The sequence below is a fragment of the Lissotriton vulgaris genome, chromosome 1_1 (genome assembly GCF_964263255.1).
Source record: "Lissotriton vulgaris chromosome 1_1, aLisVul1.2, whole genome shotgun sequence".
NCBI lineage: Eukaryota > Metazoa > Chordata > Amphibia > Caudata > Salamandridae > Lissotriton > Lissotriton vulgaris.
The window spans coordinates 231,862,435-231,884,405 of record NC_141685.1 but is presented as its reverse complement, the minus strand read 5'-3'; the positions used below and the strand labels follow the sequence as shown (position 1 = coordinate 231,884,405).

The window sequence follows — 21,971 nt, the reverse complement described above, 5'->3', positions numbered from 1 at the left end:
TGCATTAGACCTGCAATAACTCCCAAAAATTGTCCAGGAATGGATTTCCTTCATAAAAAATGATTAGTCTGCATACCATCTTAAAGTGGGAGCCCGGCTAGCTCAGTCGGTAGAGCATGAGACTCTTAATCTCAGGGTCGTGGGTTTGAGCCCCACGTTGGGTGAAAATGAGTAATTTTTGCTGGATTATTGCATTGACTCTCATAATCTGGTGAATATTCTTGCATTAGACATGCAATAACTATCAAAAATGGTATCTCCCTTGGTTTCTCATTGGTGGGAAATTTAACTTCAAGATTAGCTAGGGTATGAGTCTAGATGAACACACCACAATATCACTCATATTCGAGTAGTAAACAGGCCAACCTGAACTGTAAAACATCCCATAAGTGAAGGTAAGGCATAAGTTAGGAGTGAACTGAACACTGTTATGGGCAATTGGACTTCAAATAAAGTGTGGAAGGCAGTGAGGTTACTTTTTTCATGTTATGCAGATTAAACACACAGGGGAATTAGCTCAAATGGTAGAGCGCTTGCTTAGCATGCGAGAAGTAGCGGGATCGATGCCCGCATTCTCCATTATAAAATTTGCATACATTTTATTTTTAACTTGTCATTGCCAAGGTCATTGCAGAGTAAGAACAGAAAAATCACAGATGGCTTTCAAATATGGTCTCATTATAACAACTAAAGTGGTTTAATCAAAAGGGTTCAGGTATTCTTTAGCATGTGAGAGGAATTTGAATTCTTATGCAATCTCAAAATGAAGTTCTCACAACTTCCATTTTCATTTTCTCTTATTTTTTTTGACACTCTTTCCTCTGAAGGATGTATAAATCTGGCTTTCCTTGCAAAACAAGAGTAGAGGAATATCCAGGATTTCATTTTACTTCACAAAAAGGGATTGGTCTGCATACTGTCTTAAGGAGGGAACCCGGCTAGCTCAGTCGGTAGAGCATGAGACTCTTAATCTCAGGGTCGTGGGTTCGAGCCCCACGTTGGGCAAAAACGAGTAATTTTTGCCTGAATATTGCATTGACTCTCATAATATGGAGATTAATCTTGCATTAGACCTGCAATAACTCCCAAAAATTGTCCAGGAATGGATTTCCTTCATAAAAAATAATTAGTCTGCATACCATCTTGAAGTGGGAGCCCGGCTAGCTCAGTCGGTAGAGCATGAGACTCTTAATCTCAGGGTCGTGGGTTCAAGCCCCACGTTGGGCGAAAATGAGTAATTGTTGCTGGATTATTGCATTGACTCTCATAATCTGGTGAATATTCTTGCATTAGACATGCAATAACTATCAAAAATGGTATCTCCCTTGGTTTCTCATTGGTGGGAAATTTAACTTCAAGATTAGCTAGGGTATGAGTCTAGATGAACACACCGCAATATCACTCATATTCGAGTAGTAAACAGGCCAACCTGAACTGTAAAACATCCCACAAGTGGAGGTAAGGCATAAGTTAGGAGTGAACTTAACACTGTTATGGGCAATTGGACTTCAAATAAAGTGTGGAAGGCAGTAAGGTTACTTTTTTCATGTTATACAGATTAAACACACAGGGGAATTAGCTCAAATGCTAGAGCGCTCGCTTAGCATGCGAGAGGTAGCGGGATCGATGCCCGCATTCTCCATTATAAAATTTGCATACATTTTATTTTTAACTTGTCATTGCCAAGGTCATTGCAGAGTAAGAACAGAAAAATCACAGATGGCTTTCAAATATGGTCTCATTATAACAACTAAAGTGGTTTAATCAAAAGGGTTCAGGTATTCTTTAGCATGTGAGAGGAATTTGAATTCTTATGCAATCTCAAAATGAAGTTCTCACAACTTCCATTTTCATTTTCTCTTACTTTTTTTTGACACTCTGTCCTCTGAAGGATGTATAAATCTGGCTTTCCTTACAAAACAAGAGTAGAGGAATATCCAGGATTTGATTTTCTTCACGAAAAGGGATTGGTCTGCATACTGTCTTAAGGAGGGAGCCCGGCTAGCTCAGTCGGTAGAGCATGAGACTCTTAATCTCAGGGTCGTGGGTTCGAGCCCCACGTTGGGCGAAAATGAGTAATTTTTGCTGGATTATTGCATTGACTCTCATAATCTGGTGAATATTCTTGCATTAGACATGCAATAACTATCAAAAATGGTATCTCCCTTGGTTTCTCATTGGTGGGAAATTTAACTTCAAGATTAGCTAGGGTATGAGTCTAGATGAACACACCGCAATATCACTCATATTCGAGTAGTAAACATGCCAACCTGAACTGTAAAACATCCCACAAGTGGAGGTAAGGCATAAGTTAGGAGTGAACTTAACACTGTTATGGGCAATTGGACTTCAAATAAAGTGTGGAAGGCAGTAAGGTTACTTTTTTCATGTTATGCAGATTAAACACACAGGGGAATTAGCTCAAATGGTAGAGCGCTCGCTTAGCATGCGAGAGGTAGCGGGATCGATGCCCGCATTCTCCATTATAAAATTTGCATACATTTTATTTTTAACTTGTCATTGCCAAGGTCATTGCGGAGTAAGAACAGAAAAATCACAGATGGCTTTCAAATATGGTCTCATTATAACAACTAAAGTGGTTTAATCAAAAGGGTTCAGGTATTCTTTAGCATGTGAGAGGAATTTGAATTCTTATGCAATCTCAAAATGAAGTTCTCACAACTTCCATTTTCATTTTCTCTTACTTTTTTTGACACTCTGTCCTCTGAAGGATGTATAAATCTGGCTTTCCTTTCAAAACAGGAGTAGAGGAATATCCAGGATTTGATTTTCTTCACAAAAAGGGATTGGTCTGCATACTGTCTTAAGGAGGGAGCCCGGCTAGCTCAGTTGGAAGAGCATGAGACTCTTAATCTCAGGGTCGTGGGTTCGAGCCCCACGTTGGGCGAAAACGAGTAATTTTTGCCTGAATATTGCATTGACTCTCATAATATGGAGATTAATCTTGCATTAGACCTGCAATAACTCCCAAAAATTGTCCAGGAATGGATTTCCTTCATAAAAAATGATTAGTCTGCATACCATCTTGAAGTGGGAGCCCGGCTAGCTTAGTCAGTAGAGCATGAGACTCTTAATCTCAGGGTTGTGGGTTTGAGCCCCACGTTAGGCGAAAATGAGTAATTTTTGCTGGATTATTGCATTGACTCTCATAATCTCGTGAATATTCTTGCATTAGACATGCAATAACTATCAAAAATGATATCTCCCTTGGTTTCTCATTGGTGGGAAATTTAACTTCAAGATTAGCTAGGGTATGAGTCTAGATGAACACACCACAATATCACTCATATTCGAGTAGTAAACAGGCCAACCTGAACTGTAAAACATCCCATAAGTGAAGGTAAGGCATAAGTTGGGAGTGAACTGAACACTGTTATGGGCAATTGGACTTCAAATAAAGTGTGGAAGGCAGTGAGGTTACTTTTTTCATGTTATGCAGATTAAACACACAGGGGAATTAGCTCAAATGGTAGAGCGCTTGCTTAGCATGCGAGAAGTAGCGGGATCGATGCCCGCATTCTCCATTATAAAATTTGCATACATTTTATTTTTAACTTGTCATTGCCAAGGTCATTGCAGAGTAAGAACAGAAAAATCACAGATGGCTTTCAAATATGGTCTCATTATAACAACTAAAGTGGTTTAATCAAAAGGGTTCAGGTATTCTTTAGCATGTGAGAGGAATTTGAATTCTTATGCAATCTCAAAATGAAGTTCTCACAACTTCCATTTTCATTTTCTCTTATTTTGTTTGACACTCTTTCCTCTGAAGGATGTATAAATCTGGCTTTCCTTGCAAAACAAGAGTAGAGGAATATCCAGGATTTGATTTTCCTTCACAAAAAGGGATTGGTCTGCATACTGTCTTAAGGAGGGAACCCGGCTAGCTCAGTCGGTAGAGCATGAGACTCTTAATCTCAGGGTCGTGGGTTCGAGCCCCACGTTGGGCAAAAACGAGTAATTTTTGCCTGAATATTGCATTGACTCTCATAATATGGAGATTAATCTTGCATTAGACATGCAATAACTCCCAAAAATTGTCCAGGAATTGATTTCCTTCATAAAAAATGATTAGTCTGCATACTATCTTGAAGTGGGAGCCCGGCTAGCTCAGTCGGTAGAGCATGAGACTCTTAATCTCAGGGTCGTGGGTTCGAGCCCCACGTTGGGCGAAAATGAGTAATTTTTGCTGGATTATTGCATTGACTCTCATAATCTGGTGAATATTCTTGCATTAGACATGCAATAACTATCAAAAATGGTATCTCTCTTGGTTTCTCATTGGTGGGAAATTTAACTTCAAGATTAGGTAGGGTATGAGTCTAGATGAACACACCACAATATCACTCATATTCGAGAAGTAAACAGGCCAACCTGAACTGTAAAACATCCCATAAGTGAAGGTAAGGCATAAGTTAGGAGTGAACTGAACACTGTTATGGGCAATTGGACTTCAAATAAAGTGTGGAAGGCAGTGAGGTTACTTTTTTCATGTTATGCAGATTAAACACACAGGGGAATTAGCTCAAATGGTAGAGCGCTCGCTTAGCATGTGAGAGGTAGCGGGATCAATGCCCGCATTCTCCATTATAAAATTTGCATACATTTTATTTTTAACTTGTCATTGCCAAGGTCATTGCAGAGTAAGAACAGAAAAATCACAGATGGCTTTCAAATATGGTCTCATTATAACAACTAAAGTGGTTTAATCAAAAGGGTTCAGGTATTCTATAGCATGTGAGAGGAATTTGAATTCTTATGCAATCTCAAAATGAAGTTCTCACAACTTCCGTTTTCATTTTCTCTTATTTTTTTTGACACTCTGTCCTCTGAAGGATGTATAAATCTGGCTTTCCTTGCAAAACAAGAGTAGAGGAATATCCAGGATTTGATTTTCTTCACAAAAAGGGATTGGTCTGCATACTGTCTTAAGGAGGGAGCCCGGCTAGCTCAGTCGGTAGAGCATGAGACTCTTAATCTCAGGGTCGTGGGTTCGAGCCCCACGTTGGGCGAAAATGAGTAATTTTTGCTGGATTATTGCATTGACTCTCATAATCTGGTGAATATTCTTGCATTAGACATGCAATAACTATCAAAAATGGTATCTCCCTTGGTTTCTCATTGGTGGGAAATTTAACTTCAAGATTAGGTAGGGTATGAGTCTAGATGAACACACCGCAATATCACTCATATTCGAGTAGTAAACAGGCCAACCTGAACTGTAAAACATCCCACAAGTGGAGGTAAGGCATAAATTAGGAGTGAACTTAACACTGTTATGGGCAATTGGACTTCAAATAAAGTGTGGAAGGCAGTAAGGTTACTTTTTTTATGTTATGCAGATTAAACACACAGGGGAATTAGCTCAAATGGTAGAGCGCTCGCTTAGCATGCGAGAGGTAGCGGGATCGATGCCCGCATTCTCCATTATAAAATTTGCATACATTTTATTTTTAACTTGTCATTGCCAAGGTCATTGCAGAGTAAGAACAGAAAAATCACAGATGGCTTTCAAATATGGTCTCATTATAACAACTAAAGTGGTTTAATCAAAAGGGTTCAGGTATTCTATAGCATGTGAGAGGAATTTGAATTCTTATGCAATCTCAAAATGAAGTTCTCACAACTTCCGTTTTCATTTTCTCTTATTTTTTTTGACACTCTGTCCTCTGAAGGATGTATAAATCTGGCTTTCCTTGCAAAACAAGAGTAGAGGAATATCCAGGATTTGATTTTCTTCACAAAAAGGGATTGGTCTGCATACTGTCTTAAGGAGGGAGCCCGGCTAGCTCAGTCGGTAGAGCATGAGACTCTTAATCTCAGGGTCGTGGGCTCGAGCCCCACATTGGGCGAAAATGAGTAATTTTTGCTGGATTATTGCATTGACTCTCATAATCTGGTGAATATTCTTGCATTAGACATGCAATAACTATCAAAAATGGTATCTCCCTTGGTTTCTCATTGGTGGGAAATTTAACTTCAAGATTAGCTAGGGTATGAGTCTAGATGAACACACCGCAATATCACTCATATTCGAGTAGTAAACAGGCCAACCTGAACTGTAAAACATCCCACAAGTGGAGGTAAGGCATAAGTTAGGAGTGAACTTAACACTGTTATGGGCAATTGGACTTCAAATAAAGTGTGGAAGGCAGTAAGGTTACTTTTTTCATGTTATGCAGATTAAACACACAGGGGAATTAGCTCAAATGGTAGAGCGCTCGCTTAGCATGCGAGAGGTAGCGGGATCGATGCCCGCATTCTCCATTATAAAATTAGCATACATTTTATTTTTAACTTGTCATTGCCTAGGTCATTGCAGAGTAAGAACAGAAAAATCACAGATGGCTTTCAAATATGGTCTCATTATAACAACTAAAGTGGTTTAATCAAAAGGGTTCAGGTATTCTTTAGCATGTGAGAGGAATTTGAATTCTTATGCAATCTCAAAATGAAGTTCTCACAACTTCCATTTTCATTTTCTCTCACTTTTTTTGACACTCTGTCCTCTGAAGGATGTATAAATCTGGCTTTCCTTGCAAAACAAGAGTAGATTAATATCCAGGATTTGATTTTCTTCACAAAAAGGGATTGGTCTGCATACTGTCTTAAGGAGGGAGCCCGGCTAGCTCAGTCGGTAGAGCATGAGACTCTTAATCTCAGGGTCGTGGGTTCGAGCCCCACGTTGGGCGAAAACGAGTAATTTTTGCCTGAATATTGCATTGACTCTCATAATATGGAGATTAATCTTGCATTAGACCTGCAATAACTCCCAAAAATTGTCCAGGAATGGATTTCCTTCATAAAAAATGATTAGTCTGCATACCATCTTGAAGTGGGAGCCCGGCTAGCTCAGTCGGTAGAGCATGAGACTCTTAATCTCAGGGTTGTGGGTTTGAGCCCCACGTTAGGCGAAAATGAGTAATTTTTGCTGGATTATTGCATTGACTCTCATAATCTCGTGAATATTCTTGCATTAGACATGCAATAACTATCAAAAATGGTATCTCCCTTGGTTTCTCATTGGTGGGAAATTTAACTTCAAGATTAGCTAGGGTATGAGTCTAGATGAACACACCACAATATCACTCATATTCGAGTAGTAAACAGGCCAACCTGAACTGTAAAACATCCCATAAGTGAAGGTAAGGCATAAGTTAGGAGTGAACTGAACACTGTTATGGGCAATTGGACTTCAAATAAAGTGTGGAAGGCAGTGAGGTTACTTTTTCATGTTATGCAGATTAAACACACAGGGGAATTAGCTCAAATGGTAGAGTGCTTGCTTAGCATGCGAGAAGTAGCGGGATCGATGCCCGCATTCTCCATTATAAAATTTGCATACATTTTATTTTTAACTTGTCATTGCCAAGGTCATTGCAGAGTAAGAACAGAAAAATCACAGATGGCTTTCAAATATGGTCTCATCATAACAACTAAAGTGGTTTAATCAAAAGGGTTCAGGTATTCTTTAGCATGTGAGAGGAATTTGAATTCTTATGCAATCTCAAAATGAAGTTCTCACAACTTCCATTTTCATTTTCTCTTATTTTTTTTGACACTCTTTCCTCTGAAGGATGTATAAATCTGGCTTTCCTTGCAAAACAAGAGTAGAGGAATATCCAGGATTTGATTTTACTTCACAAAAAGGGATTGGTCTGCATACTGTCTTAAGGAGGGAACCCGGCTAGCTCAGTCGGTAGAGCATGAGACTCTTAATCTCAGGGTCGTGGGTTCGAGCCCCACGTTGGGCAAAAACGAGTAATTTTTGCCTGAATATTGCATTGACTCTCATAATATGGAGATTAATCTTGCATTAGACATGCAATAACTCCCAAAAATTGTCCAGGAATTGATTTCCTTCATAAAAAATGATTAGTCTGCATACTATCTTGAAGTGGGAGCCCGGCTAGCTCAGTCGGTAGAGCATGAGACTCTTAATCTCAGGGTCGTGGGTTCGAGCCCCACGTTGGGCGAAAATGAGTAATTTTTGCTGGATTATTGCATTGACTCTCATAATCTGGTGAATATTCTTGCATTAGACATGCAATAACTATCAAAAATGGTATCTCTCTTGGTTTCTCATTGGTGGGAAATTTAACTTCAAGATTAGGTAGGGTATGAGTCTAGATGAACACACCACAATATCACTCATATTCGAGAAGTAAACAGGCCAACCTGAACTGTAAAACATGACATAAGTGAAGGTAAGTCATAAGTTAGGAGTGAACTGAACACTGTTATGGGCAATTGGACTTCAAATAAAGTGTGGAAGGCAGTGAGGTTACTTTTTTCATGTTATGCAGATTAAACACACAGGGGAATTAGCTCAAATGGTAGAGCGCTCGCTTAGCATGTGAGAGGTAGCGGGATCAATGCCCGCATTCTCCATTATATAATTTGCATACATTTTATTTTTAACTTGTCATTGCCAAGGTCATTGCAGAGTAAGAACAGAAAAATCACAGATGGCTTTCAAATATGGTCTCATTATAACAACTAAAGTGGTTTAATCAAAAGGGTTCAGGTATTCTATAGCATGTGAGAGGAATTTGAATTCTTATGCAATCTCAAAATGAAGTTCTCACAACTTCCGTTTTCATTTTCTCTTATTTTTTTTGACACTCTGTCCTCTGAAGGATGTATAAATCTGGCTTTCCTTGCAAAACAAGAGTAGAGGATTATCCAGGATTTGATTTTCTTCACAAAAAGGGATTGGTCTGCATACTGTCTTAAGGAGGGAGCCCGGCTAGCTCAGTCGGTAGAGCATGAGACTCTTAATCTCAGGGTCGTGGGTTCGAGCCCCGCGTTGGGCGAAAACAAGTAATTTTTGCCTGAATATTGCATTGACTCTCATAATATGGAGATTAATCTTGCATTAGACATGCAATAACTCCCAAAAATTGTCCAGGAATGGATTTCCTTCATAAAAAATGATTAGTCTGCATACTATCTTGAAGTGGGAGCCCGGCTAGCTCAGTCGGTAGAGCATGAGACTCTTAATCTCAAGGTCGGGGGTTCGAGCCCCACGTTGGGCGAAAATTAGTAATTTTTGCTGGATTATTGCATTGACTCTCATAATCTGGTGAATATTCTTGCATTAGACATGCAATAACTATCAAAAATGGTATCTCCCTTGGTTTCTCATTGGTGGGAAATTTAACTTCAAGATTAGGTAGGGTATGAGTCTAGATGAACACACCACAATATCACTCATATTCGAGTAGTAAACAGGCCAACCTGAACTGTAAAACATCCCATAAGTGGAGGTAAGGCATAAGTTAGGAGTGAACTGAACACTGTTATGGGCAATTGGACTTCAAATAAAGTGTGGAAGGCAGTGAGGTTACTTTTTCATGTTATGCAGATTAAACACACAGGTGAATTAGCTCAAATGGTAGAGCGCTCGCTTAGCATGCGAGAGGTAGCGGGATCGATGCCCGCATTCTCCATTATAAAATTTGCATACATTTTATTTTTAACTTGTCATTGCCAAGGTCATTGCAGAGTAAGAACAGAAAAATCACAGATGGCTTTCAAATATGGTCTCATTATAACAACTAAAGTGGTTTAATCAAAAGGGTTCAGGTATTCTTTAGCATGTGAGAGGAATTTGAATTCTTATGCAATCTCAAAATGAAGTTCTCACAACTTCCATTTTCATTTTCTCTTATTTTTTTGACACTCTGTCCTCTGAAGGATGTATAAATCTGGCTTTCCTTGCAAAACAAGAGTAGAGGAATATCCAGGATTTGATTTTCTTCACAAAAAGGGATTGGTCTGCATCCTGTCTTAAGGAGGGAGCCCGGCTAGCTTAGTCGGTAGAGCATGAGACTCTTAATCTCAGGGTTGTGGGTTCGAGCCCCACGTTGGGCGAAAATGAGTAATTTTTGCCTGAATATTGCATTGACTCTCATAATATGGAGATTAATCTTGCATTAGACCTGCAATAACTCCCAAAAATTGTCCAGGAATGGATTTCCTTCATAAAAAATGATTAGTCTGCATACCATCTTGAAGTGGGAGCCCGGCTAGCTCAGTCGGTAGAGCATGAGACTCTTAATCTCAGGGTCGTGGGTTCGAGCCCCATGTTGGGCGAAAATGAGTAATTTTTGCTGGATTATTGCATTGACTCTCATAATCTGGTGAATATTCTTGCATTAGACATGCAATAACTATCAAAAATGGTATCTCCCTTGGTTTCTCATTGGTGGGAAATTTAACTTCAAGATTAGCTAGGGTATGAGTCTAGATGAACACACCACAATATCACTCATATTCGAGTAGTAAACAGGCCAACCTGAACTGTAAAACATCCCATAAGTGAAGGTAAGGCATAAATTAGGAGTGAACTGAACACTGTTATGGGCAATTGGACTTCAAATAAAGTGTGGAAGGCAGTGAGGTTACTTTTTTCATGTTATGCAGATTAAACACACAGGGGAATTAGCTCAAATGGTAGAGTGCTTGCTTAGCATGCGAGAAGTAGCGGGATCGATGCCCGCATTCTCCATTATAAAATTTGCATACATTTTATTTTTAACTTGTCATTGCCAAGGTCATTGCAGAGTAAGAACAGAAAAATCACAGATGGCTTTCAAATATGGTCTCATCATAACAACTAAAGTGGTTTAATCAAAAGGGTTCAGGTATTCTTTAGCATGTGAGAGGAATTTGAATTCTTATGCAATCTCAAAATGAAGTTCTCACAACTTCCATTTTCATTTTCTCTTATTTTTTTTGACACTCTTTCCTCTGAAGGATGTATAAATCTGGCTTTCCTTGCAAAACAAGAGTAGAGGAATATCCAGGATTTGATTTTACTTCACAAAAAGGGATTGGTCTGCATACTGTCTTAAGGAGGGAACCCGGCTAGCTCAGTCGGTAGAGCATGAGACTCTTAATCTCAGGGTCGTGGGTTCGAGCCCCACGTTGGGCAAAAACGAGTAATTTTTGCCTGAATATTGCATTGACTCTCATAATATGGAGATTAATCTTGCATTAGACATGCAATAACTCCCAAAAATTGTCCAGGAATTGATTTCCTTCATAAAAAATGATTAGTCTGCATACTATCTTGAAGTGGGAGCCCGGCTAGCTCAGTCGGTAGAGCATGAGACTCTTAATCTCAGGGTCGTGGGTTCGAGCCCCACGTTGGGCGAAAATGAGTAATTTTTGCTGGATTATTGCATTGACTCTCATAATCTGGTGAATATTCTTGCATTAGACATGCAATAACTATCAAAAATGGTATCTCTCTTGGTTTCTCATTGGTGGGAAATTTAACTTCAAGATTAGGTAGGGTATGAGTCTAGATGAACACACCACAATATCACTCATATTCGAGAAGTAAACAGGCCAACCTGAACTGTAAAACATCCCATAAGTGAAGGTAAGGCATAAGTTAGGAGTGAACTGAACACTGTTATGGGCAATTGGACTTCAAATAAAGTGTGGAAGGCAGTGAGGTTACTTTTTTCATGTTATGCAGATTAAACACACAGGGGAATTAGCTCAAATGGTAGAGCGCTCGCTTAGCATGTGAGAGGTAGCGGGATCAATGCCCGCATTCTCCATTATAAAATTTGCATACATTTTATTTTTAACTTGTCATTGCCAAGGTCATTGCAGAGTAAGAACAGAAAAATCACAGATGGCTTTCAAATATGGTCTCATTATAACAACTAAAGTGGTTTAATCAAAAGGGTTCAGGTATTCTATAGCATGTGAGAGGAATTTGAATTCTTATGCAATCTCAAAATGAAGTTCTCACAACTTCCGTTTTCATTTTCTCTTATTTTTTTTGACACTCTGTCCTCTGAAGGATGTATAAATCTGGCTTTCCTTGCAAAACAAGAGTAGAGGATTATCCAGGATTTGATTTTCTTCACAAAAAGGGATTGGTCTGCATACTGTCTTAAGGAGGGAGCCCGGCTAGCTCAGTCGGTAGAGCATGAGACTCTTAATCTCAGGGTCGTGGGTTCGAGCCCCGCGTTGGGCGAAAACAAGTAATTTTTGCCTGAATATTGCATTGACTCTCATAATATGGAGATTAATCTTGCATTAGACATGCAATAACTCCCAAAAATTGTCCAGGAATGGATTTCCTTCATAAAAAATGATTAGTCTGCATACTATCTTGAAGTGGGAGCCCGGCTAGCTCAGTCGGTAGAGCATGAGACTCTTAATCTCAAGGTCGGGGGTTCGAGCCCCACGTTGGGCGAAAATTAGTAATTTTTGCTGGATTATTGCATTGACTCTCATAATCTGGTGAATATTCTTGCATTAGACATGCAATAACTATCAAAAATGGTATCTCCCTTGGTTTCTCATTGGTGGGAAATTTAACTTCAAGATTAGGTAGGGTATGAGTCTAGATGAACACACCGCAATATCACTCATATTCGAGTAGTAAACAGGCCAACCTGAACTGTAAAACATCCCACAAGTGGAGGTAAGGCATAAGTTAGGAGTGAACTGAACACTGTTATGGGCAATTGGACTTCAAATAAAGTGTGGAAGGCAGTAAGGTTACTTTTTTCATGTTATGCAGATTAAACACACAGGGGAATTAGCTCAAATGGTAGAGCGCTCGCTTAGCATGCGAGAGGTAGCGGGATCGATGCCCGCATTCTCCATTATAAAATTTGCATACATTTTATTTTTAACTTGTCATTGCCAAGGTCATTGCAGAGTAAGAACAGAAAAATCACAGATGGCTTTCAAATATGGTCTCATTATAACAACTAAAGTGGTTTAATCAAAAGGGTTCAGGTATTCTATAGCATGTGAGAGGAATTTGAATTCTTATGCAATCTCAAAATGAAGTTCTCACAACTTCCGTTTTCATTTTCTCTTATTTTTTTTGACACTCTGTCCTCTTAAGGATGTATAAATCTGGCTTTCCTTGCAAAACAAGAGTAGAGGAATATCCAGGATTTGATTTTCTTCACAAAAAGGGATTGGTCTGCATACTGTCTTAAGGAGGGAGCCCGGCTAGCTCAGTCGGTAGAGCATGAGACTCTTAATCTCAGGGTCGTGGGGTCGAGCCCCACATTGGGCGAAAATGAGTAATTTTTGCTGGATTATTGCATTGACTCTCATAATCTGGTGAATATTCTTGCATTAGACATGCAATAACTATCAAAAATGGTATCTCCCTTGGTTTCTCATTGGTGGGAAATTTAACTTCAAGATTAGCTAGGGTATGAGTCTAGATGAACACACCGCAATATCACTCATATTCGAGTAGTAAACAGGCCAACCTGAACTGTAAAACATCCCACAAGTGGAGGTAAGGCATAAGTTAGGAGTGAACTTAACACTGTTATGGGCAATTGGACTTCAAATAAAGTGTGGAAGGCAGTAAGGTTACTTTTTTCATGTTATGCAGATTAAACACACAGGGGAATTAGCTCAAATGGTAGAGCGCTCGCTGAGCATGCGAGAGGTAGCGGGATCGATGCCCGCATTCTCCATTATAAAATTTGCATACATTTTATTTTTAACTTGTCATTGCCAAGGTCATTGCAGAGTATGAACAGAAAAATCACAGATGGCTTTCAAATATGGTCTCATTATAACAACTAAAGTGGTTTAATCAAAAGGGTTCAGGTATTCTTTAGCATGTGAGAGGAATTTGAATTCTTATGCAATCTCAAAATGAAGTTCTCACAACTTCCATTTTCATTTTCTCTCACTTTTTTTGACACTCTGTCCTCTGAAGGATGTATAAATCTGGCTTTCCTTGCAAAACAAGAGTAGATTAATATCCAGTATTTGATTTTCTTCACAAAAAGGGATTGGTCTGCATACTGTCTAAAGGAGGGAGCCCGGCTAGCTCAGTCGGTAGAGCATGAGACTCTTAATCTCAGGGTCGTGGGTTCGAGCCCCACGTTGGGCGAAAACGAGTAATTTTTGCCTGAATATTGCATTGACTCTCATAATATGGAGATTAATCTTGCATTAGACCTGCAATAACTCCCAAAAATTGTCCAGGAATGGATTTCCTTCATAAAAAATGATTAGTCTGCATACCATCTTGAAGTGGGAGCCCGGCTAGCTCAGTCGGTAGAGCATGAGACTCTTAATCTCAGGGTTGTGGGTTTGAGCCCCACGTTAGGCGAAAATGAGAAATTTTTGCTGGATTATTGCATTGACTCTCATAATCTCGTGAATATTCTTGCATTAGACATGCAATAACTATCAAAAATAATATCTCCCTTAGTTTCTCATTGGTGGGAAATTTAACTTCAAGATTAGCTAGGGTATGAGTCTAGATGAACACACCACAATATCACTCATATTCGAGTAGTAAACAGGCCAACCTGAACTGTAAAACATCCCATAAGTGAAGGTAAGGCATAAGTTAGGAGTGAACTGAACACTGTTATGGGCAATTGGACTTCAAATAAAGTGTGGAAGGCAGTGAGGTTACTTTTTTCATGTTATGCAGATTAAACACACAGGGGAATTAGCTCAAATGGTAGAGCGCGTGCTTAGCATGCGAGAAGTAGCGGGATCGATGCCCGCATTCTCCATTATAAAATTTGCATACATTTTATTTTTAACTTGTCATTGCCAAGGTCATTGCAGAGTAAGAACAGAAAAATCACAGATGGCTTTCAAATATGGTCTCATTATAACAACTAAAGTGGTTTAATCAAAAAGGTTCAGGTATTCTTTAGCATGTGAGAGGAATTTGAATTCTCATGCAATCTCAAAATGAAGTTCTCACAACTTCCGTTTTCATTTTCTCCTATTTTTTTTGACACTCTGTCCTCTGAAGGATGTATAAATCTGGCTTTCCTTGCAAAACAAGAGTAGAGGAATATCCAGGATTTGATTTTCTTCACAAAAAGGGATTGGTCTGCATACTGTCTTAAGGAGGGAGCCCGGCTAGCTCAGTCGGTAGAGCATGAGACTCTTAATCTCAGGGTCGTGGTTCGAGCCCCACGTTGGGCGAAAATGAGTAATTTTTGCCTGAATATTGCATTGACTCTCATAATATGGAGATTAATCTTGCATTAGACCTGCAATAACTCCCAAAAATTGTCCAGGAATGGATTTCCTTCATAAAAAATGATTAGTCTGCATACCATCTTGAAGTGGGAGCCCGGCTAGCTCAGTCGGTAGAGCATGAGACTCTTAATCTCAGGGTCGTGGGTTCGAGCCCCATGTTGGGCGAAAATGAGTAATTTTTGCTGGATTATTGCATTGACTCTCATAATCTGGTGAATATTCTTGCATTAGACATGCAATAACTATCAAAAATGGTATCTCCCTTGGTTTCTCATTGGTGGGAAATTTAACTTCAAGATTAGCTAGGGTATGAGTCTAGATGAACACACCGCAATATCACTCATATTCGAGTAGTAAACAGGCCAACCTGAACTGTAAAACATCCCATAAGTGGAGGTAAGGCATAAGTTAGGAGTGAACTTAACACTGTTATGGGCAATTGGACTTCAAATAAAGTGTGGAAGGCAGTAAGGTTACTTTTTTCATGTTATGCAGATTAAACACACAGGGGAATTAGCTCAAATGGTAGAGCGCTCGCTTAGCATGCGAGAGGTAGCGGGATCGATGCCCGCATTCTCCATTATAAAATTTGCATACATTTTATTTTTAACTTGTCATTGCCAAGGTCATTGCAGAGTAAGAACAGAAAAATCACAGATGGCTTTCAAATATGGTCTCATTATCACAACTAAAGTGGTTTAATCAAAAGGGTTCAGGTATTCTTTAGCATGTGAGAGGAATTTGAATTCTTATGCAATCTCAAAATGAAGTTCTCACAACTTTCATTTTCATTTTCTCTTATTTTTTTTTACACTCTGTCCTCTGAAGGATGTATAAATCTGGCTTTCCTTGCAAAACAAGAGTAGAGGAATATCCAGGATTTGATTTTACTTCACAAAAAGGGATCGGTCTGCATACTGTCTTAAGGAGGGAACCCGGCTAGCTCAGTCGGTAGAGCATGAGACTCTTAATCTCAGGGTCGTGGGTTCGAGCCCCACGTTGGGCAAAAACGAGTAATTTTTGCCTGAATATTGCATTGACTCTCATAATATGGAGATTAATCTTGCATTAGACATGCAATAACTCCCAAAAATTGTCCAGGAATGGATTTCCTTCATAAAAAATGATTAGTCTGCATACTATCTTGAAGTGGGAGCCCGGCTAGCTCAGTCGGTAGAGCATGAGACTCTTAATCTCAGGGTCGTGGGTTCGAGCCCCACGTTGGGCGAAAATGAGTAATTTTTGCTGGATTATTGCATTGACTCTCATAATCTGGTGAATATTTTTGCATTAGACATGCAATGACTATCAAAAATGGTATCTCCCTTGGTTTCTCATTGGTGGGAAATTTAACTTCAAGATTAGGTAGGGTATGAGTCTAGATGAACACACCACAATATCACTCATATTCGAGTAGTAAACAGGCCAACCTGAACTGTAAAACATCCCATAAGTGGAGGTAAGGCATAAGTTAGGAGTGAACTGAACACTGTTATGGGCAATTGGACTTCAAATAAAGTGTGGAAGGCAGTGAGGTCACTTTTTCATGTTATGCAGATTAAACACACAGGCGAATTAGCTCAAATGGTATAGCGCTCGCTTAGCATGCGAGAGGTAGCGGGATCGATGCCCGCATTCTCCATTATAAAATTTGCATACATTTTATTTTTAACTTGTCATTGCCAAGGTCATTGCAGAGTAAGAACAGAAAAATCACAGATGGCTTTCAAATATGGTCTCATTATAACAACTAAAGTGGTTTAATCAAAAGGGTTCAGGTATTCTTTAGCATGTGAGAGGAATTTGAATTCTTATGCAATCTCAAAATGAAGTTCTCACAACTTCCATTTTCATTTTCTCTTATTGTTTTTGACACTCTGTCCTCTGAAGGATGTATAAATCTGGCTTTCCTTGCAAAACAAGAGTAGAGGAATATCCAGGATTTGATTTTACTTCACAAAAAGGGATTGGTCTGCATACTGTCTTAAGGAGGGAACCCGGCTAGCTCAGTCGGTAGAGCATGAGACTCTTAATCTCAGGGTCGTGGGTTCGAGCACCACGTTGGGCAAAAACGAGTAATTTTGCCTGAATATTGCATTGACTCTCATAATATGGAGATTAATCTTGCATTAGACATGCAATAACTCCCAACAATTGTCCAGGAATGGATTTCCTTCATAAAAAATGATTAGTCTGCATACTATCTTGTAGTGGGAGCCCGGCTAGCTCAGTCGGTAGAGTATGAGACTCTTAATCTCAGGGTCGTGGGTTCGAGCCCAACGTTGGGCGAAAATGAGTAATTTTTGCTGGATTATTGCATTGACTCTCATAATCTGGTGAATATTCTTGCATTAGACATGCAATAACTATCAAAAATGGTATCTCTCTTGGTTTCTCATTGGTGGGAAATTTAACTTCAAGATTAGGTAGGGTATGAGTCTAGATGAACACACCACAATATCACTCATATTCGAGTAGTAAACAGGCCAACCTGAACTGTAAAACATCCCATAAGTGTAGGTAAGGCATAAGTTAGGAGTGAACTGAACACTGTTATGGGCAATTGGACTTCAAATAAAGTGTGGAAGGCAGTGAGGTTACTTTTTTCATGTTATGCAAATTAAACACACAGGGGAATTAGCTCAAATGGTAGAGCGCTCGCTTAGCATGCGAGAGTTAGCGGGATCAATGCCCGCATTCTCCATTATAAAATTTGCATACATTTTATTTTTAACTTGTCATTGCCAAGGTCATTGCAGAGTAAGAACAGAAAAATCACAGATGGCTTTCAAATATGGTCTCATTATAACAACTAAAGTGGTTTAATCAAAAAGGTTCAGGTATTCTTTAGCATGTGAGAGGAATTTGAATTCTCATGCAATCTCAAAATGAAGTTCTCACAACTTCCGTTTTCATTTTCTCCTATTTTTTTTGACACTCTGTCCTCTGAAGGATGTATAAATCTGGCTTTCCTTGCAAAACAAGAGTAGAGGAATATCCAGGATTTGATTTTCTTCACAAAAAAGGATTGGTCTGCATACTGTCTTAAGGAGGGAGCCCGGCTAGCTCAGTCGGTAGAGCATGAGACTCTTAATCTCAGGGTCGTGGTTCGAGCCCCACGTTGGGCGAAAATGAGTAATTTTTGCCTGAATATTGCATTGACTCTCATAATATGGAGATTAATCTTGCATTAGACCTGCAATAACTCCCAAAAATTGTCCAGGAATGGATTTCCTTCATAAAAAATGATTAGTCTGCATACCATCTTGAAGTTGGGAGCCCGGCTAGCTCAGTCGGTAGAGCATGAGACTCTTAATCTCAGGGTCGTGGGTTCGAGCCCCACATTGGGCGAAAATTAGTAATTTTTGCTGGACTCTCATAATCTCATGATTATTCTTGCATTAGACATGCAATAGATATCAAAAATGGTATCTCCCTTGGTTTCTCATTGGTGGGAAATTTAACTTCAAGATTAGGTAGGGTATGAGTCTAGATGAACACACCACAATATCACTCATATTCGAGTAGTAAACAGGCCAACCTGAACTGTAAAACATCCCATAAGTGGAGGTAAGGCATAAGTTAGGAGTGAACTGAACACTGTTATGGGCAATTGGACTTCAAATAAAGTGTGGAAGGCAGTGAGGTTACTTTTTTCATGTTATGCAGATTAAACACACAGGGGAATTAGCTCAAATGGTAGAGCGCTGGCTTAGCATGCGAGAGGTAGTGGGATCGATGCCCGCATTCTCCATTATAAAATTTGCATACATTTTATTTTTAACTTGTCATTGCCAAGGTCATTGCAGAGTAAGAACAGAAAAATCACAGATGGCTTTCAAATATGGTCTCATTATAACAACTAAAGTGGTTTAATCAAAAGGGTTCAGGTATTCTTTAGCATGTGAGAGGAATTTGAATTCTTATGCAATCTCAAAATGAAGTTCTCACAACTTCCGTTTTCATTTTCTCTTATTTTTTTTGACACTCTGTCCTCTGAAGGATGTATAAATCTGGCTTTCCTTGCAAAACAAGAGTAGAGGAATATCCAGGATTTGATTTTCTTCACAAAAAGGGATTGGTCTGCATACTGTCTTAAGGAGGGAACCCGGCTAGCTCAGTCGGTAGAGCATGAGACTCTTAATCTCAGGGTTGTGGGTTCGAGCCCCACGTTGGGCGAAAACGAGTATTTTTTGCCTGAATATTGCATTGACTCTCATAATATGGAGATTAATCTTGCATTAGACATGCAATAACTCCCAAAAATTGTCCAGGAATGGATTTCCTTCATAAAAAATGATTAGTCTGCATACTATCTTGAAGTGGGAGCCCAGCTAGCTCAGTCGGTAGAGCATGAGACTCTTAATCTCAGGGTCGTGGGTTCGAGCCCCACGTTGGGCGAAAATGAGTAATTTTTGCTGGATTATTGCATTGACTCTCATAATCTTGTGATTATTCTTGCATTAGACATGCAATAACTATCAAAAATGGTATCTCCCTTGGTTTCTCATTGGTGGGAAATTTAACTTCAAGATTAGCTAGGGTATGAGTCTAGATGAACACACCGCAATATCACTCATATTCGAGTAGTAAACAGGCCAACCTGAACTGTAAAACATCCCATAAGTGGAGGTAAGGCATAAGTTAGGAGTGAACTTAACACTGTTATGGGCAATTGGACTTCAAATAAAGTGTGGAAGGCAGTAAGGTTACTTTTTTCATGTTATGCAGATTAAACACACAGGGGAATTAGCTCAAATGGTAGAGCGCTCGCTTAGCATGCGAGAGGTAGCGGGATCGATGCCCGCATTCTCCATTATAAAATTTGCATACATTTTATTTTTAACTTGTCATTGCCAAGGTCATTGCAGAGTAAGAACAGAAAAATCACAGATGGCTTTCAAATATGGTCTCATTATCACAACTAAAGTGGTTTAATCAAAAGGGTTCAGGTATTCTTTAGCATGTGAGAGGAATTTGAATTCTTATGCAATCTCAAAATGAAGTTCTCACAACTTTCATTTTCATTTTCTCTTATTTTTTTTGACACTCTGTCCTCTGAAGGATGTATAAATCTGGCTTTCCTTGCAAAACAAGAGTAGAGGAATATCCAGGATTTGATTTTACTTCACAAAAAGGGATCGGTCTGCATACTGTCTTAAGGAGGGAACCTGGCTAGCTCAGTCGGTAGAGCATGAGACTCTTAATCTCAGGGTCGTGGGTTCGAGCCCCACGTTGGGCAAAAATGAGTAATTTTTGCCTGAATATTGCATTGACTCTCATAATATGGAGATTAATCTTGCATTAGACATGCAATAACTCCCAAAAATTGTCCAGGAATGGATTTCCTTCATAAAAAATGATTAGTCTGCATACTATCTTGAAGTGGGAGCCCGGCTAGCTCAGTCGGTAGAGCATGAGACTCTTAATTTCAGGGTCGTGGGTTCGAGCCCCACGTTGGGCGAAAATGAGTAATTTTTGCTGGATTATTGCATTGACTCTCATAATCTGGTGAATATTTTTGCATTAGACATGCAATGACTATCAAAAATGGTATCTCCCTTGGTTTCTCATTGGTGGGAAATTTAACTTCAAGATTAGGTAGGGTATGAGTCTAGATGAACACACCACAATATCACTCATATTCGAGTAGTAAACAGGCCAACCTGAACTGTAAAACATCCCATAAGTGGAGGTAAGGCATAAGTTAGGAGTGAACTGAACACTGTTATGGGCAATTGGACTTCAAATAAAGTGTGGAAGGCAGTGAGGTTACTTTTTCATGTTATGCAGATTAAACACACAGGCGAATTAGCTCAAATGGTATAGCGCTCGCTTAGCATGCGAGAGGTAGCGGGATCGATGCCCGCATTCTCCATTATAAAATTTGCATACATTTTATTTTTAACTTGTCATTGCCAAGGTCATTGCAGAGTAAGAACAGAAAAATCACAGATGGCTTTCAAATATGGTCTCATTATAACAACTAAAGTGGTTTAATCAAAAGGGTTCAGGTATTCTTTAGCATGTGAGAGGAATTTGAATTCTTATGCAATCTCAAAATGAAGTTCTCACAACTTCCATTTTCATTTTCTCTTATTGTTTTTGACACTCTGTCCTCTGAAGGATGTATAAATCTGGCTTTCCTTGCAAAACAAGAGTAGAGGAATATCCAGGATTTGATTTTACTTCACAAAAAGGGATTGGTCTGCATACTGTCTTAAGGAGGGAACCCGGCTAGCTCAGTCGGTAGAGCATGGGACTCTTAATCTCAGGGTCGTGGGTTCGAGCACCACGTTGGGCAAAAACGAGTAATTTTGCCTGAATATTGCATTGACTCTCATAATATGGAGATTAATCTTGCATTAGACATGCAATAACTCCCAACAATTGTCCAGGAATGGATTTCCTTCATAAAAAATGATTAGTCTGCATACTATCTTGTAGTGGGAGCCCGGCTAGCTCAGTCGGTAGAGTATGAGACTCTTAATCTCAGGGTCGTGGGTTCGAGCCCAACGTTGGGCGAAAATGAGTAATTTTTGCTGGATTATTGCATTGACTCTCATAATCTGGTGAATATTCTTGCATTAGACATGCAATAACTATCAAAAATGGTATCTCTCTTGGTTTCTCATTGGTGGGAAATTTAACTTCAAGATTAGGTAGGGTATGAGTCTAGATGAACACACCACAATATCACTCATATTCGAGTAGTAAACAGGCCAACCTGAACTGTAAAACATCCCATAAGTGAAGGTAAGGCATAAGTTAGGAGTGAACTGAACACTGTTATGGGCAATTGGACTTCAAATAAAGTGTGGAAGGCAGTGAGGTTACTTTTTTCATGTTATGCAAATTAAACACACAGGGGAATTAGCTCAAATGGTAGAGCGCTCGCTTAGCATGCGAGAGTTAGCGGGATCAATGCC

The 21,971-nt window shown here is 39.3% G+C and overlaps 15 non-coding genes across 15 annotated transcripts; all 15 read left to right on the top strand.

The window, feature by feature from the left end:
* The first annotated feature begins 1,995 nt into the window (after positions 1-1,995).
* TRNAK-CUU (transfer RNA lysine (anticodon CUU)) lies at positions 1,996-2,068 on the top strand. The gene has a single exon. It is a non-coding gene; the product is annotated as a tRNA-Lys (tRNA).
* Positions 2,069-2,410: 342 nt separating this feature from the next.
* Positions 2,411-2,483, top strand: TRNAA-AGC (transfer RNA alanine (anticodon AGC)). Its single transcript has one exon. It is a non-coding gene; the product is annotated as a tRNA-Ala (tRNA).
* A 1,637-nt stretch (positions 2,484-4,120) lies between these two features.
* Positions 4,121-4,193, top strand: TRNAK-CUU (transfer RNA lysine (anticodon CUU)). Its single transcript has one exon. It is a non-coding gene; the product is annotated as a tRNA-Lys (tRNA).
* A 767-nt stretch (positions 4,194-4,960) lies between these two features.
* TRNAK-CUU (transfer RNA lysine (anticodon CUU)) lies at positions 4,961-5,033 on the top strand. Its single transcript has one exon. It is a non-coding gene; the product is annotated as a tRNA-Lys (tRNA).
* Positions 5,034-5,375: 342 nt separating this feature from the next.
* Positions 5,376-5,448, top strand: TRNAA-AGC (transfer RNA alanine (anticodon AGC)). The gene has a single exon. It is a non-coding gene; the product is annotated as a tRNA-Ala (tRNA).
* Positions 5,449-6,215: 767 nt separating this feature from the next.
* TRNAA-AGC (transfer RNA alanine (anticodon AGC)) lies at positions 6,216-6,288 on the top strand. The gene has a single exon. It is a non-coding gene; the product is annotated as a tRNA-Ala (tRNA).
* A 352-nt stretch (positions 6,289-6,640) lies between these two features.
* TRNAK-CUU (transfer RNA lysine (anticodon CUU)) lies at positions 6,641-6,713 on the top strand. The gene has a single exon. It is a non-coding gene; the product is annotated as a tRNA-Lys (tRNA).
* A 1,211-nt stretch (positions 6,714-7,924) lies between these two features.
* On the top strand, positions 7,925-7,997 carry TRNAK-CUU (transfer RNA lysine (anticodon CUU)). Its single transcript has one exon. It is a non-coding gene; the product is annotated as a tRNA-Lys (tRNA).
* A 3,112-nt stretch (positions 7,998-11,109) lies between these two features.
* On the top strand, positions 11,110-11,182 carry TRNAK-CUU (transfer RNA lysine (anticodon CUU)). Its single transcript has one exon. It is a non-coding gene; the product is annotated as a tRNA-Lys (tRNA).
* A 1,404-nt stretch (positions 11,183-12,586) lies between these two features.
* On the top strand, positions 12,587-12,659 carry TRNAA-AGC (transfer RNA alanine (anticodon AGC)). The gene has a single exon. It is a non-coding gene; the product is annotated as a tRNA-Ala (tRNA).
* Positions 12,660-13,851: 1,192 nt separating this feature from the next.
* TRNAK-CUU (transfer RNA lysine (anticodon CUU)) lies at positions 13,852-13,924 on the top strand. The gene has a single exon. It is a non-coding gene; the product is annotated as a tRNA-Lys (tRNA).
* Positions 13,925-15,549: 1,625 nt separating this feature from the next.
* Positions 15,550-15,622, top strand: TRNAA-AGC (transfer RNA alanine (anticodon AGC)). Its single transcript has one exon. It is a non-coding gene; the product is annotated as a tRNA-Ala (tRNA).
* Positions 15,623-16,197: 575 nt separating this feature from the next.
* TRNAK-CUU (transfer RNA lysine (anticodon CUU)) lies at positions 16,198-16,270 on the top strand. The gene has a single exon. It is a non-coding gene; the product is annotated as a tRNA-Lys (tRNA).
* Positions 16,271-19,370: 3,100 nt separating this feature from the next.
* TRNAK-CUU (transfer RNA lysine (anticodon CUU)) lies at positions 19,371-19,443 on the top strand. The gene has a single exon. It is a non-coding gene; the product is annotated as a tRNA-Lys (tRNA).
* Positions 19,444-19,785: 342 nt separating this feature from the next.
* TRNAA-AGC (transfer RNA alanine (anticodon AGC)) lies at positions 19,786-19,858 on the top strand. The gene has a single exon. It is a non-coding gene; the product is annotated as a tRNA-Ala (tRNA).
* Positions 19,859-21,971: the final 2,113 nt, after the last annotated feature.